This window comes from Heterocephalus glaber, unplaced genomic scaffold (assembly GCF_053883595.1).
Source record: "Heterocephalus glaber isolate CG9 unplaced genomic scaffold, H.glaber_assembly_v1.0 deba00001778, whole genome shotgun sequence".
Taxonomy (NCBI): Eukaryota; Metazoa; Chordata; class Mammalia; order Rodentia; family Bathyergidae; genus Heterocephalus; species Heterocephalus glaber.
The window spans coordinates 1,849,047-1,866,369 of record NW_028258465.1 but is presented as its reverse complement, the minus strand read 5'-3'; the positions used below and the strand labels follow the sequence as shown (position 1 = coordinate 1,866,369).

The window sequence follows — 17,323 nt, the reverse complement described above, 5'->3', positions numbered from 1 at the left end:
CAATGTTATAATTTATTCACTCAATGCAATCATTCATTTAACATTTATCAAGTCTAGAATTAGCTTAGCAGTTACAGAAAGTAGAATGAAGAAAGATGTTTCTCTCTTCAAGGATCTTACCTTTTAGAGTGGGATTCAGAAAATGAACAATAAATTTAAATATTTTAAGTATTATGATTTTGGGTAACAAGAGAAAACATAATTCCAGCCAAGATGTCATTCACAAATACACTCAGAATCTAGACCTATACTTGTGTACTCACATGTGCTAGAGCTCTTCATTACCAGGCTGTTCCTTACTACACTTTGTTATAATTATTTAAAAAGCTTAATTCTTTAAAAAGAAAATAAGTTGCTTATACATTCTTACCAGAGTTATGTTAACATTCCTATAAATAAATAATAATGATATGTGTTATATTAAATATATATATATATATATAACAATGAGTAATACATTATAATTTCTCACATATTCCCAAAGTAATTAATCCATGGGTAAAAATGGAAAACAGAGGCATGATAAATAACATATGATAATTTATCAGATATTCCCAAATTAGTTAATCCAAGGGTAAAAGAAATATGATATAAAGTTTCTCTGTAATTTATAAACTCCTATGTAGTGATGTTACAAGATTTACCAAAAGCTTTATGTTATTAAACATTTCTTATAAGAATTTTCATGAAATAGTTTTCCTATATAAATTTTTTCTTATTTTAAATGTTGTGTACAAATGATAGTTTTATGACTCATAAACTTCGATATTAAGTTTCTTGAATTTGAATTTATCAAGGTTTTGTCTTCTTCATTTTAGAAGTAGAAAACACTGAACACCATTCTAACTCTATTAATGAAGAAATGATTACAAACCATAATTGCTCTACATTTAATGAAAAATTTGATTCATATTAGAAAATAAAATTATTGTATTTTCAACAGTTAAGCTAGAGAATGGCTGTACAAATTCAAAAATAACTTCTTAGACACTTAACAATAAATTACTTAAAATATATTAGGGCCGGGGGTTTAGCTCAGTGGGTTCCAGCTCCTGCCTCACAAGTGCAAGGTCCCAAGTTCAATCCCTGGTACAAAAAAAATATATATATGTGTGTATATATATATATATATATATATATATATATATATATATAATTTGATGATTTAAAATGGTAGAAGAGATGAATGAAAATGGTCATGTATACACATATATTTTATTAAGTAAAAATATTGGTGATAAAATATAATTGCAGCATCATTTAATATTTTCTGGTCTCATCATCATTATTATTGTTATATTAAATATAAAACTTTCAAATAAATAACTTCATATGGGTTTATTTCTTACACTTTTATGAGTGCACCTCTGTTATCCAGCATAGTAGGTTCTGTTTTGACATATTGGTTCATGTATATAAAATGTTTTTATTATTTTCATCCCCAATACCTCTCTTACCTTTTCCTTCCTATCCCTCTGAACCCTTCCTTTTTTCTCCAATTATCTCCTCTGTATTTTCCTGTCGTTGTTTTAAAAAAAGTTTTAACATTCCATATATGAGATAAAATAAGCCATTTTTTAAAGTTTGGCTTATTTCACTGAACATGATGATGTCCAGCCCTTCTCATTGCTGAACAATCCTCCACTGGGTATTTGTACCACATTTTCTAATTCCAATCACCCATCACCCAGCTTGGAGACTGATTCCAGAGCTTAGCTATTGTGAATTGAACTATAATGAACATGAACATGCAAATATCTTTATAGTACGCTTCCTTTAGTCCTTTCAGCAATATACTGAAGAGTGGTATAACAGGTTCAAATTGCAGCTGCACTTTTAGTTTTTTGAGGACTCTCACACAGATTTCTGCAGTGACTGTCCCCACTAGCAGTGTTCAAGGGTACATTTCACTAACATTCATTGCTTTTGTTGTTGTTGTTTTTATTCTTGGTGGTTGTCATTCTGACTGGGGTAAGATAGAATCTCATTGTACTTTCTATTTGCAATTCTCTAATGACCAAAAAAATTGAACATATGTTCATATACTTATTAGCCATTTGTATTTCTTTTTTTGAGAAATATTTAATATTATGTATAAAGTAAGCAGAGAAATACTATTATGTGTCCACTACTTTCCAAATATTAGGTTATATGATCTTACATATGTTATCTATTTAATTTCGAAAGCATCTAAAGGGTAGGAATTATTAATCTCAATTTAAGGACAAAATGATGTTTAAATAGGATGGTAGTTCCTAAAAATCCTTCCCCATACTACCTTCTACTGAAGGGTTACAACAGTTGAAATAATACTTGTTCCTGAAACTACTTCAGTGTAGAGCAGAAAATTGGAGCCAAATCAACATCTGATTTAAAAGTGCAAAACTGCAAGAATTTACCAATGCTTTTAGAATAGTTTCCGTTTGATTAATAAAGCATGTTACACTGAAGTCTCATTTATGCAAAAAATATTATTGCCTAATGTGATTACTATAAAAGGTTTCTCTTAAAAGAATTCTCAAATTTCATTTGGGAAGAATGGTCCATTTTCCACCTCTTTATAAATTCAAACTGACAGGTGAAAAACAAGATTATGTGTTACTCTTCTGAATGTATAGAATTAGATACCTACTTCATTAAGCAGCCTTAAATAATAGGACTTATGGTAGGAGAGTCAATTAATGGATTGATTATAACCATTAATGAAAATGTCATATTGTATAATATTAAAGCAGGTCTCTCGAATATTTTGGTATGCATTCATTAACACATAAAAGGTGCCATGAATTATCTTTCCTAGAACACCGGCAGCTAGTCAAGTACTGGCTCTGTCTATCCTATCCTCAGGCTGATTTCTAAGCAGAACTAGAAGTAGCATCTCTAGTCAAAGCCATGCTCTCAGTAACACCAAGTGGTCCAGTGGTGAGCAAAGACTCAGCCTTAGCTTCAATAATGTGCACCGAGCAACTGAGTTCTTATGTGAAACAACAAATTACAGATTGATAAATTTGGTTTGAAGCAATTTTTTGTGTATCATTCAGTTAAAATAATCCAGAAGCATTGATATCAATGATTTCCCTGCAAAAATGTTGAAATACCATGAAAATATTCCCTGCTTAAAAATACAAATAGAAAACATTCCATGTGGCTATTATATTTTATGTTCAGCCTGCATAAAAGCCTTTCTATCCTTTCCCTTAGCCCTCCCACTTAAATAGGAACAAAATTTTTGTAAATAGGGAGGGCTGGAGGGGTTGAAGGGAGGGCTGGGCAAGGGTGAAAAACAAGAACCAAGAGAGACTATGTAAAGGTGCAAATTTCCAATGATGAATGTCATTATATTGTATACCTAAAATGTACCAATTATTAGAATGAATAATCGATAATGTAAAATAGGAATAAAAGGTCCAAAGGGGTAGGGGTACTGAGAGGCACAGGGGAAAGGACAGAAGGGAAAGGAAAAAATGATGAGAAATGGAAAAAATGGAAATAAAGTCTTTGTAAATAGGGAAGGGTGGAGGGCGTGAAGGGAGGGCTACGAATGGGGAAAAATAAGAACCAAGATGCATTATATAAAGGTACAATTCCCAATGAGAAATGTAATTGTGTTGTATACCTACAATGTACCAATAAAAGAATTTAATACAAAAAAAATAAATAAAAGCCTTTCTATTTCTGAAAGAAGCTCAGTCTCATCATTCAATGTAAGCTCTTTCCAGATTCACCTCAAACAATTCTTGAGACAAAGTTGAGTCACCAGGGTGGGAAGAGCAGGTCTCTACAAAAGCCCCAAAGTTGCTCATTTTGATAAATTCAATATATCTATTGCACCTTAGGAGCAGGGGACATTGTTGTCATGGCAATGTATAGTATATCTAATTTCTTAATATGTCTGTCTCCCCAATGTGATTCCCATGTACAAGTATCATGGATTCTAGTGTTTATTGTGGCCCTGCTGAAGTAGTTCCCTTTAGTAGACCTCCCAAAGCACAAGCATACAAAATGGTTAAACCTTTCTCTATTTCTTAGCATTGGCTCATTATTGTTAGGAAGACCATGGTTTTCATTCAAGTAATGATCTGCAGTACCTGTGTGATCCTGGAGAAATGACATCCTTTTCATAGCCGGTTGTTTCTTCAGTCTTTTGAGAAGGCTGCACGATATGAAACTCAAAAACTCCTCATGGGAATGCATTAGCGTATCATCTGTGAAGAAGAAATAAAGAATATTCTCCATTCTCCATGTTCTGCGCTTGGTACACTTCAAGAAGTCATTATGACTCCGACTACCTTTTAGGAAAATTACTTAAATCAGTGTCATGCTTATCGTATTACTAGAAATGTTTAGTATTTAGGACAACACTAATAATTATTTATTAAAGTTAATGTCTGTTTGATATTTGATAATGGTATGTTATGTGCCCAGATACTCCTAAGCATATTGTCCAGAAACCACAACAAATCTATGACAGTTGCCCAGACCTTCGTAAAGATGCATTTATCTCTCTGCATAGAAGTGTCTTTTCTTCAGCATACCTTGGCAGCACTGTTAGAGAATAATCCTTAGAAACATTTGGAGCAGTTTCACCTTGCTCTGGTTAGCAGGCGTGTATACAAAATTTCAAGCTTGGAGAACTCTATAAAGAGGCTGCATTGAGTAAGAGGATGGGGCTGTAGCTTTGTAATTACTGAATCCAGTATTAAAATGCCTACTAATCTTAAAAGGAAAGAATCAGAAATTTAGAAGAGCTTGATGTGGCAATATGAACAAAAAGAAAGCTGAGTCTCAGGCTGTGCAGTTATTTCATCCTGAGTTTTACCAAATTTCAGAGAAAATGAAATTGGAAGACCTGAGACTCATCTTAAAACGTGGCAACTGAAACCAAGTTTTCAAAGGAATTGGTCAAGAATTGAGAGTGAAGTGGGGTGGGGGCAGAGAAAGGAACATAATATTGAAGAGGTGAGCCTGGGGTGAGAATTGGTGGGACTTAAAACTACTGGGTCAAGATGTGTCCCTGGAGCTCTGAGCATGGATGGGCTCACAGCACCCAGGGCTTGGGCTATGCCTGCCGGTGTTCTCTCTCCACGGACAGCTGTGTGCAGTTGCCAGGTAAGTGTTCACTGAATGGAAACATGTTCAGTCATATGTATATCACCTGAGCAACGCTGTGCATAAAGCTATCTGTGGGACTGTGGGTGTGCCAAAGGATAAAAAAAAATAGACTCTATTTTAATGCATCTTAAAGTGCTACTTCTCATATATTTCATAGAAGAAAGAAACATCATTCCAAGTGTAATACATGTGATAAAAATGTTCAAGGTCAAGGATGGCAAATTCTATTATTGAAAATATAACAATGCCCATTTTAACTACAGTTGTACTTTTGCTTTGAGATTTTTATGCACCAAATTTGATAGCAAGTTCATGAATTGAACCTTTAAATTATTTGTCAATAAATGCTTATCCAAAATATTTAGGAGTACCTGTACAACAAGAGTTAATCTTTCCAGTTCTCTTGTTCTTAGCATTTCAATAGCAAGTCACTTTACAAACACTATTCCTTCGGGATGAGGTGCTAAATTTATAATTGTGCATGGTGTTTCCTCAGGAAGCAATCATTTTCTCAATAATTAGAGGAAGCCCAGAGCTTCTGAAATTTCAAATCATTAGTAATTGATCACTGCAAATGAGAACACTGCTGTTATGACTAATGAATGAATTGTTAATGTTTGTAATAGATGATATTTTGTACTGATAGAGAAATGACTATGTATGACTATTTATCATCTGGCTCTCAACAGGATCCTGCAAAAAGCAAGATAATTATAACTTTCTCACATATTTCCTTTTTACATGTTTTAACAAAGCGTTCAAGTGGAAGGCATGCTATTAATTTGTTCTTTTAAATTCAGTTATATACATACCTATCTCGTGACTATTTTCCTTTTCAAAACACCCAACTTAAATGAACAGTTCTAGTGCCTGAATGTTTCTGGCCTGCAGTGTCTGTGAAATAACTGCAGTAGATAATTAGATGAAACCTTAGTCTTTTATCTTTATACGAATTTTTCCAAGGGCTATTTGTCCACTCATTATCTGTTGGAACCAAAATGCCGAGATGCCTTTTAATCTCTTATTTAACAAAAGGAACCTGGAACCACAAATTGTGTGCATAAAACTGACACATGTACATGACCACAATTGATTCTTCAGCTTAGGTTTCGAATGCTTTCTCAGTACTCGGGGTATCTGGATAGCCTGGACCCGATCTCTGCTCTAGTCAGCTGCACTGTCATATAGACACATTGGAAATTTTTCTGAAGTGAATGTTCTCTGTCATCAATTTCTTTCTTACCCACCAAAAAACATACACATACACATGTTTGACTGTCTTGTCTTCAATTCCTTTTCCTATTACCAAAAAAGAGAACATCTGTTAAGAGCTTTACTTTCTCAATTATTTTCATATCCAAACCATACCAAAAAATAAAACCACAAATCCTGAACCACAATCCTTCAGCTACCTATCCATAATATCCTCATATTCAAAGTTTGTAAACTCTAAATAGAAGGCTTAGGAGCAAACTATAATGACTGATTAGTCCTTCCAAGTTTTAAATTTTCATGTAACCTGAATCCTTTTGCTCCATTTGACAAGAAAGTAAACTCACAAAGCATAGGATTTTCTTTTGCGATGTTTTGCAAGTATATTTTCATTTATATCATAACAATTTTTGTTTCAATTAAACAAAAATATTTACTCCACTCTACCTAAAGCCATCTCAGAACATATTTTCCTACATTTCTTTTATTTTTAATTTATTCTTCAACAAAAATAGAAAGTTGATTATTTGCTCATTCTAACCTTACTAATGGCAAACAAGAATCCTGGCTGAGTCATTAAAACAAAATGTATTCAGAAAAGGTGGGTAGAAGTTGGAATGATAAAAGTAATATAGCTATTGAAAGATTCAAATTTAATGCTGCATTTAAAAAAAATCAGAACACTTTTAAGACTTTCTCTCTCTCAAGAGTCTTATGGGAAATTACTCTCAGAATTTAAAGAAAGGTATATTATAAATGTTTCATTTCAAGTTTCAATACATATATTTGTCTTGTTGATTAATACAAATAGATTATTTTTATCACTGGAAGATACTGAAAACTTCCAGTCATCTAAAGGTTTTCTTTTTACACATTTTTATAGCTCTCAGAGAATTATATTTTAAGTGAAGTGGAAAGGATATATTTTCCTGTGTCGTCATCTCTCCAGGAGATTTCCACTCAGGGAGGCAAAGGAAACCTTCAGAAGTGAGAATACTAAAATAGATTTGAATGTCTTTTAAAACCATTATTGTATAATTCTTTGCAACTTTTGCTGCTACAAATGCAATAGATACTATAGATGTTTGTGTATGCACTCATATGTGAATGTGCTATAAGGTACCACAAAATCATTATAGTGGTGGTTAGTGGAAGTGTTATCTATAAAGTACATCTATAGAACCATGCTAGCTACTCAGAATTTTAGGGTATATTGTACACTTCTTTAAGGTGCAAGTATAAATGACAATAATAATAACAATAACAATGATAATTTTGAGCAAGTATTACACGCTTTCATTTTAATAGATTTTTATGTATATTTTCTCAAACACTTGTATTCATATGTGTTCTTACTTATGTAACAAATATGTTGAATAATGAACATTGAAGAGTTTGAGATAATAATCTTAAGTCACACTAATATTTGGGAAAAATAAGATACAAATTCTAATTATTTCCAGTGCCTGATTTCTTCACAACCATAACCATGTCTGAAGGTCTCATTTAAAATTAATGTCATAAATTAAAATATTAAGAATGAGCCAATAGGAAAATTGAACATTCTTCAGTCTTGTTTGGGTTCATTCTCTTCCAGTTGTAAGAAATTCCCATGGAGGTATGTAGAGAATGCCATACTGGATATGGAGTATAAGTCAAGGAAAGGAGGAATGGATTCTATTTTGTGCATTTGTATTGTCAAGGCTTTCCACTTCAACATCAATTCTAATGCAGTATTGCTTGCTTATTGAAGTATGTTTATTCTTTCTGGTCCAGGTGGGAGAAATCAGGGAGTCTAAAGACTGTCACTTTCAATTGAAAAACATGAATGAATACAAACAGCATGAGATAAATCTGATACTTTTAAATATTTTAAATTCAGGTAACTTAAAGTGCTTAGATCTGATGAATGCATGATAAAACTATATTTCAGTTATATTATTACAAAAAATTATAAAATTGTAGGCTTTTATTTTCAAAGCAATATTTTATATATATATACATTTATATTTATATGTAGTTTTTAATTTTGTTCATACAAACTATTAATAAATGTTCAGTCTATGGTGTTAGAAAATGTTTGTGTTGTGCAACTCAGCCAGGAAAGTTAATTAGAGAACAAGGGTGAGATTTTATTTAATTCTAATTGTGATTTGTGAATTGATTGATAAAGGCACTATTTGTCTGGCACAACAAGGAATAATTTTGACTTTATTATTTAGTTCCTTGAACAAGTCAACCCTCAACCCGCGGGAACTGGCAACAGCTCACAAATCGAAAAGCATTGCCAAGTGCATTTGACATTCTGAAGGGCAAAATTATATGGCATAAAACATGATGCCAAGAATGAGACGTGAAACTTAACAGGGATACATACATAATGCTCACCCTCTCCATGTTGTTAAAAATAACCATCTTAAGAAAAGGAGATTCAGCTAAGATAATCAAAGTCAATGTAGGATTAAATGCGAGAATCAAGAAATAGTCAAAATATCAATATTCCATGGAAAGAAGATAACTGGAAGGCATGAGTGCCAAAGACACATGGGATGCTGGTGCCCAGGGTATTAAGTGAGAGAAAGAGATGCATCGTAACACTGTCATAAAATTGATAAAAGCTCAATTCAATGGGAAGCTGTATCTGTATCCCATACCCTGTCCAAACATGAGCTTACCATGGGCAGACTCACCTACCGGCCCTGCCAGCTGCCACCCTGCCTCCAAGAGTGAATGATCTCATTCATCTGCATCTCATGCTTTGGAGATGAAACTGAGTGATCTCACCAGGAGGAGGACAATGCTCTCCTGTGTTCCACTCCAAACCATTAACATGCTTGCTTAGATTCACTTTAATTTCATTTTCACCTCTTGAACTTTATTTCCTTGTGTTCTGGTTTTCTTTTCTGTTGTTTAAATTATATAAATATTCTTGATATATCTGTGCTTGTCACTGAATATCACTGCACACTACCTATGTTTAGCTACATGCTACTTTAGCTACCTGTGATGTTATTCCGGACTTTGCATTCATTTTGTAAGACCTCATCTGTACAAGTTTAGAGTAAAACTTAGAAAGATATTAACTGTTGGATGCAAATTTATACCTTTTTTATTGAAAATGTCAATGATCCAAAGCTAGGAAGAGCGCTGCAATGAGAAGCCAAGTATCAGTGATCTAACTTTTAGGGGGTCTCAGTTCGTCTTTCCACTTCATCCTTCCTCAGTCCGGATTCTTTCTTGTTGTATCAGAGCAAAGCCTTAGCATCATACCCTGTAATTTCTAAATATTTCAGTGTGGATTTCTAAGATAAAAGCCTTTAAAGTTCATTCTCACCTTACAACACTTAAATTTTTACAATGACTTCTTAAATTCAAATTATATCCCTTAATTTATCTGATTGTCACAAATTTTTAAATTGCTTGCTAAAATTTAAATGAGTTTCATAGCTTTGCTCAATTAGATGACTAGTCTTTTATGTCAGTTTCACATTTTAACCAACTGGGAACTTATATTCTGTTTTGTATCCAACTTTAGTAAGCTAAATTACATATTCTGTAAACTCGTAAAGTATTAGAAAATTACTGTATGAGCAGCCTGATTCCAAACATTTTAGGGCATGTCTGGACAAATTTTAGGGGTTTTTTTTTTCAAAATCAAATCAGGTAACCTTGGTCCATCTTCACAGTAAGATTATATGCTTGGGCAAAATACCCCCTGCAGATATTTATAAAATCAGCAATGAAAACCAAACACAGCTTAACCAGATACCATGGAAAACTCTCAGAAAGTTTATATTGAGAAAAAAAGCACCCATGAAGGAAACAAAGTCCATGTATTATATTACATACTATTGTGCATGTAGAATTCTACAAGCAGCAAAAATTAATCTGCAGCAACAGAAATCAAATCAGTGCTTACTAGGGTGTATCAAAGCCACAGTTGATTATAAGGGACAGGAGGGAACTTTTTGGCTGAAGAAAATGCTCTGCACCCTTATGTACATGAGAGTTGTATTTGTTGACATTTGAACAATAGACATTTAGCCTGTGGATTTAATTACATATAAATCATACACCTAATAAGTTTGACAAAAAATTAGGGATAGATAGAGAAAATTTGTAATAATCACGAAGAACATGCCATAGTAATTTCAATTCTAACTTGCACATTGATTTTCAAAGTATTAATTAATACCCACAAACTCCAAGAAAAAACAGGCACAGAATTTTGTTTAAACAGACAATAAAATTGTAATCAAAAAAGTTTAACTTGTTTCAAGACTCTCACCTCACACCAGCATTGTTTTCCTTTCAGATGTACTCAGTTTAACAATGGCCACGTTGAGTTGGGCACAAATCATTCTACACCAACAGGAAGCACCTCATTCTAAAGTCACAATAGGCTGTTTTCATTGGAATGATTTTATGTTCATTTCTGTGGCACAGTCCAATGATGACAAAACTACTGAAAAACGTGAACTTCTGGAGGGTAAGAAGGGGTTCGGTGATGGAAGGGCCTCTGAGTGCATCTGAGGGTTTGAAGGTGAGATCTGATTAGTAGTAAACATGACGATGGCTCTCAGCTGTTGACATGATTGCTTCAAGATGAAATGGGAATGGTCCACACCAGCCTAGAGACAACACTGTACAAAATGTCCTCTTCGTCATACTGTATTGGGAAACTTCAGACTGCAGCAAACACTGAGAGAGGGCATTATTATCCTGATGTAATTATCAAGCAGTATCAAACTACAGTTCTCCTTCTCACACAGCAGGTCTGGAAGGTGAAAATCTAAGAATCGAGAAGAGCCAGCCTACTGTACACCCAGCTGCTACACAACTCTTCCATAACTAAACTGCAATCTATTTTGGATCTGCGGCAGAGCAGTCTATGGTGCCCTCAGTTTGGAACCCTGACAAAATTAAACCATTTTTCCCCATATTATCAACTTCCAAAGCCAGGAATTTAACACTGCATCAGATTAAGCTGTTTGTAAAATGTGTACCCTTGTCATCACAAATTGATGAGCTATGTTTCGGAAGTCATCTTACTTTTGTTAGTTTGTTTACACAGGTTTTATTCAGGAAAAAGAAGCATTCACTTCCAAATTCTTAGCATTTAAAGTCTGTTATTTTTGCTGAGCCAAAAGAGATAAATACCAGACATCCTTAAAAAGTTTCCCTGAGATATAACTTGTTTCAAAGAATGCACATCCTCTATAAAGAACAGGGAGTGTAAGCGTATATTTTCAAGAGCATTTAGTCACAGGAGGACTTCAGGTTAAACAAAATAACATAGGTATCAATGGCTTAAAATTGTAAAGAGAGAAAGGAAGAGAATCAGTTTTTCCTGGCCATTCATGTATAAAGAGGAGTATGATTAACATTGCACATTAAATGAAGGACTCTTCAGAGCATTTTATGTCACCAAGATTTTAGACACACCTCTAGTCACAGAAATAAGAAATAAAGGTGCTGTGGTTGATAACAGAGCTTGTTCTATGCCATGTTCTCTTCAATTTTCTTGGGGGCAGATGTAGAAATGATCTTAAGCAGAAGCCCAGAAGAATACTACATTTCAGAATTCGTGACAGTTATTATCATTTCAAAAAAGAAACAAAACAGACAGCAATAACAGATGGTCTAAAAGTCACTGTGCACATTTTCTGTACAATTGAGATAAACAATAGGGTGTGATTTAAATGACAAAAACAAGAAAAATGGAATATTAAAGTTAGAGATCAGATAATTTTAATGAATTTCTTACTGAGGTGTTCAATTTGTTCTGTTGGAGACAATGCAAACATGAATGTGGTTCATTCCAAAGAAATCTATTTAATTTTGTAAAATATTTTGTTAGCCCCCAAATCATCTGTTTTATCTTGAATTAAATAATTCCTATTATATTTTATGTTATTTTCAATATTTTAAACTTCAGTCCTAAATCTAGGAGCAAGTTGCTATTCAAATAATATTTGAAAGTTTTAATTTTATTTTACTCAAAATCTTAATTCTGCATTTGATGGCTAAATTTAAGCAACACGCCTGCATCTAAAATAATCTAATGTAGTCCAGCGTCCAAATACCATACATCTGGTACTTCTGAATCAGGGTTCTTCGCTAGAACTTGATGCTCCATATTATGCTACTAAAGCAAAGCAGGGATTTGCATTTTCTTGGTTTTTCACATCTCTGTGACCCTCAGAGCGACCTCCAAGCAAACCTTTCTCTATGAATGTGGAGCCCCTCTTCCTGGGCCAGCTCCCTGACTTGGCTACAACAGAATCACAAATACCATCATGATTTTCTTTATAAGAAGAGCTAAACTAGGATTGGAGAGCTAGGGTGTAACAAGAGCGAGGAATCTGGGAGGAATGAGAATGCTACTCTGGCAAAAGGAGGCGTTCTAACAGAAAAGTGGTTATCATCTCTACACAGCAAAAGGTACCTTCACCTTCTCAATGAATAAGAATATAAGTTTGCACCACATTTACTTCCTAGCTTCTCGATATATATATATATATATATATATGCACACGTATATAAGTATACATATCTATATAAGTGCAAACATGTATCTATGACAAAATTTAATACATATTTAATTTTAAACACTTTATTACCTTGGGACAGCATGCATTAAAGCATATCTTGATAATAAGTTGCAAATGTTATAGTCTGTTAGAAATTATATTTTGTTATAAAAATTGAGAGGAATCATAGTTTCTAAAATAAAATGTAATACATTCTTTATTGTCTAATTCTTTTTAGTTTTGTGCTTATTTTTGTACAATAAAATTCTTGGAGCTGAAATTATGTCATTTCATTACATTGATTCCTGCTTCCTTTGTATACACATTCACATTTCTATATTAACACGTTTGCAGTTTGAATGTTTTAGTTCATTTATGATTTCATCTTTTAATAACATATGAAGATAAATTTGATTGGTTTCAAATACATCAGGTATTTGTTGCAAAATATGGGAAATATTAATGATTACACATGCAATTAAAATACAAAGTTGTTTTATTTGATTCTTATTACTCAGACACTTAAAGTAATAGAGATTAACTAATGTACTTTTTAGTACACATGCACAGAATAACAAAAATACAGAATTATTCTATCTCATAAATTTTCTTTTCTGATTTAATAATGACTGGGATGCTAGTTGTTTCTTTCTCCTGGAGGAAGGAATACATCTTTCATTCATACCCTGAAACATTCTAATTCTCTAATGGCTGTATCTAAACTAATATTTTCAATTTTTCCTTAATAGGAAACAACTGTTTTCTACTTGTTCAATGATTTTTTTACTAACGTGGATACATAGACATTACTAAACTAAAGACTGAAAATTTCTCTTTAGCTGCAAAGCATTCTGCACCATGGGAAATTTTTTTCCTTCTGCACTTGTGTGTATGATGATCTTGGAACTCAGTACTGCTGTTTTTTAGGGAAGAGGCATCACCTGTCCTGTTTCTCCTCCAGCAAGTCTGTAGGTATGAGAGTAGCTCTCTACATGTAGACTCTGGCTAACTGTAAGCATTTCCAAACCAAGATCCTGCTCACACAGCCATAAAGACAAAAGAGTGAACCGTAGTAGATTCTGGCCAAGATTGCTTTCCATCCCAGAAGTCGGTATTTCTCAGTCCTCACTTAGAACTCTGAAATTACACTGTCCAGATCTGAACTTCTGAAATGAGGTCCAAAATCAACATGAATACTATTTTCCCATTCATAGATTACCAACTTAATTTTCATAGATTATTGTTTATTGTTTGTTAAAATAAATGATTTAGTGAGTATTCCCAGAAATGTCTTATACATTCTCTTTATGAAAAAATAAAACTGCTACTGAAATGTTCTGATATAAAACTACTGATGTATCTTGGAGTCCAAAAGAATTTATACTGGAGTTAATTTCATTTCTCTTTGAAATTGTTTTCTTATATGTTACAAAGTTAGTGCCATGACCTGATACTTCTTGCAGATCTGAGTAATTGTTCCACATCCTATAGCCCAATTACAAATGCTACTCCACAATTCTCTGACTTTGTGTCAGTACTAATTGCAGGTATGACTTTGTAGCATGTCATATGCCAAGGTTCATCAGAGCAGGAAGTATGAGAGGAGAAGATATCACCATCTTGAAGGCAAAAATGGGCTTTTGAAGGTGACAATAATCAATACACATACAGTAGATAATATAGCTATGCTTGCAAAATGTTTTAAAGTATTGATTAAATTAAAAAGCTAAAACTTTTCCTCAGGAAACAATCATGAAAAAAATGTTTAAGGAATATCGAGAGTCAGAGTTTTTATTTCAGAATACTGGATTCTTCGTTCTCCAAGATTGTCAGCTTGATTGCTTGTCAGCCATCTACAAGATGTCCCCAAATCTTATAGGATTCTGTGTGGTTCTAAAAATTGTCACTATTTTATAATTCCTTTTTTCTCTTCCCAACAATGTCAAAACAGAATTTATTCAAACTAATCTTCTTCTGAGGTTTAAGGATGATATGTGCCTTTCATTTAATCAATAAATTTTATTTTAACGAGTAGCTGAGTTAATTAAATTGGAAGGCGATTGTTGAGTCATAAGGGTTGGGATGCTGGAGAGAAACCACAAGGAACTAACATTACGAAATAGCAAGCCAGAGTCCAGGGAGGCAAAAAAGAGAAGTGAACCATACTGTTCAGGGAAAAGCTGTGAGAAGCCTGGAGATTTGGAGGCAGAATAGATGAAATGATTTTATCACTTCAATCTTCAGGAGGAAAAGTCCAAGGAACTAAGACAAAAAAATCTGTTTACTGTAAAGTATTATTAAAGAGCAAAATATTAAACTATCAGTAAGTCCCAAGAGAATATCTAACCCAAGGGTTGCTCGCATCAACATCATTTGTCCAAGTAATAAATCAATTCTTGTAGTAAAATTCTGAGCCATGATGGGCCAAAAGGCTTTTGGCACAGAACAATACACCTTCAGCTTATCTACATCAGGAATGTCAGACAGACTTCTGGTTTCTGTTGCCTTCTTTTCCGGAGACAGTCGGGAAGCTCATGGGACAGGAAATCCTGAGGATGGCTGGACAGATGCTGAAGCAGCTGTGTGTTGAGAGCTGGCCGGTCCCGGGTGGACCAGAGTGTCTTGGATCATGAAGTAATCACTCTTTTTCGATAAATTGGTCCTGTACTGGGTTGTTCTTAAATTATTCCCCTGGGAAAACAAGGCTTATATAGTGCTGGGAAAGGTCATGTGATAATATCTACAGCCCAACCTGAGACTCGTTTCTGACATATAATTTATTTCTTCCTGACATGATGCTATTCGGATGATTGCCAGTGACCAGGCAACATGTGGATTCAATGTTGAGAGCACAGCTGCTCTCATATCCCTTTTGATTGTTCCTCCAGAAGTAGAGGAATAAGCAACCAGCATTTGGTCTGAAAAGTTAGAAACATTTATAATTTCTGGAAAAAATCAACCATACTTTTAAGCTGTTAAGAATTCTTGTTCTCTGTCTTCCCATTGTTATTGCGCCTGCTAAGTCCCCTAGACTGTGATTGTAAGTGCTTTACAAAAATGCTTCCCTGGCTGCTTGATCTGACTCACTCCTTTTATAAATATTTTGTGCAAAGTAAGTAATTTAATGCTCTGAGAAGACAGGAGGGATTACTACTATACCTTTCCTCATGCCCCGTCTCTGTACTTTCTGTTGCTGCCATACAAGCTTTTCTGAAAGCCAATCACAGCTCTGTGAGATAGAAGCTCCTGTTTGTTCAACATATGCTACAGGCTACTTGACACACACCTAATACATGTATTATTACTTATTTTAATTTAGTAATTTACTTGCTAAATGTTCATTGTAATCAGAGAGAAAGTTGTGATGTTTTTATTACCTTAAATTCTCCATGATTTAGTCTAATACTTAGGGAACATTAGAAAAATATATTAAATTGGACTGAATTGTCAAGATGTTCCCAGACAAACCTGTAAATGATTCATTGTACCTTTCACCCGCATCATTGCTGCTGACTTGTGGGAGCACAGAGGACACCAGGGGTTAATCAGATATTGATAAATTGTAAGGACCCTTGATACTCCAAGAATAGAAAAAATGCTGCATTTTTTTCATGGGGTCTTTGTTAATTTTTGGAAAGTCTCTCATGTATAATCCTCCCAGCCGTAGGTATGCTCACTCACACAACAATATTTCACATATAATGCTAAAAGATTACGTTTTTTAAAAGGCTTACAACTCTATGCCACGATATGAAGTCCGGATGAGGGTGTCAGGTATAATTAGAACAGCGCATTCTAGGCACTTAGCTAATTATTGAGGGCATGCCTTGAGTCAAGTGTTCTTTGGAAAGCCAGTGTGGCAGTGATTAATAAGAAGTGATCCTTGCCCTCTGGGATCTCACAATCTAGGAGACAGAAGTGGGGATTGCATCCGAGATTTCATATTCGTGACAGTGGTATTTCAACAGAAGACTCTACTTCATGGTTTAAAGAATAAGGTTCTGCTTGAGGGTTTCAGGGAATCCAGATCGAAGGATATAATTGAATGGAACCTAAAGAAATAACAGAATTTTAGGTAGTAAATGCAGTAAAATGTTTCAATCAGAAATATCAAAATATACAATAGTGTAATTATAGTACTGATCTAGTAAATATGCTGTCAATCATATTTAAAAGAAACTTAAACCAAGCTGGTTTTACTAGTAAAAGTATTAATTATCCCACTCAGAATCCATATATAGATCAGACTCAGTTACTTAATTCACCACCTCATGTATGCTAGCAGTGTGCTGGCTAATTTCACGTCCCAGCTTGACCTCCCTAAGGGACAGCTGGATTGCCAGGAAAACATTACTCCTGCATGCCCAGTAAGCTGCTTCCTGAAGAGATTAGGAATTGCATCTGATTAGGGAAGAACACACTTCACCGTTGTGGGATGAAAGATTTCATAGGTTCAGGGATGGAAT

General features: G+C 34.1%; 1 long non-coding RNA gene across 6 annotated transcripts in view; it reads right to left on the bottom strand.

The window, feature by feature from the left end:
• LOC147820996 (uncharacterized) overlaps positions 1-17,323 on the bottom strand; it is a 49,191-nt gene that overhangs the window by 19,904 nt on the left and 11,964 nt on the right. For 3 of the 6 annotated variants that reach the window (XR_015447858.1, XR_015447859.1, XR_015447861.1), the window contains exons 4-5: positions 10,613-10,853; positions 4,089-4,205 (exon numbers count right to left, since the gene is read on the bottom strand). This is a non-coding gene — a long non-coding RNA (uncharacterized LOC147820996). The other 3 variants (XR_015447860.1, XR_015447862.1, XR_015447863.1) reach the window with 2 other exon arrangements.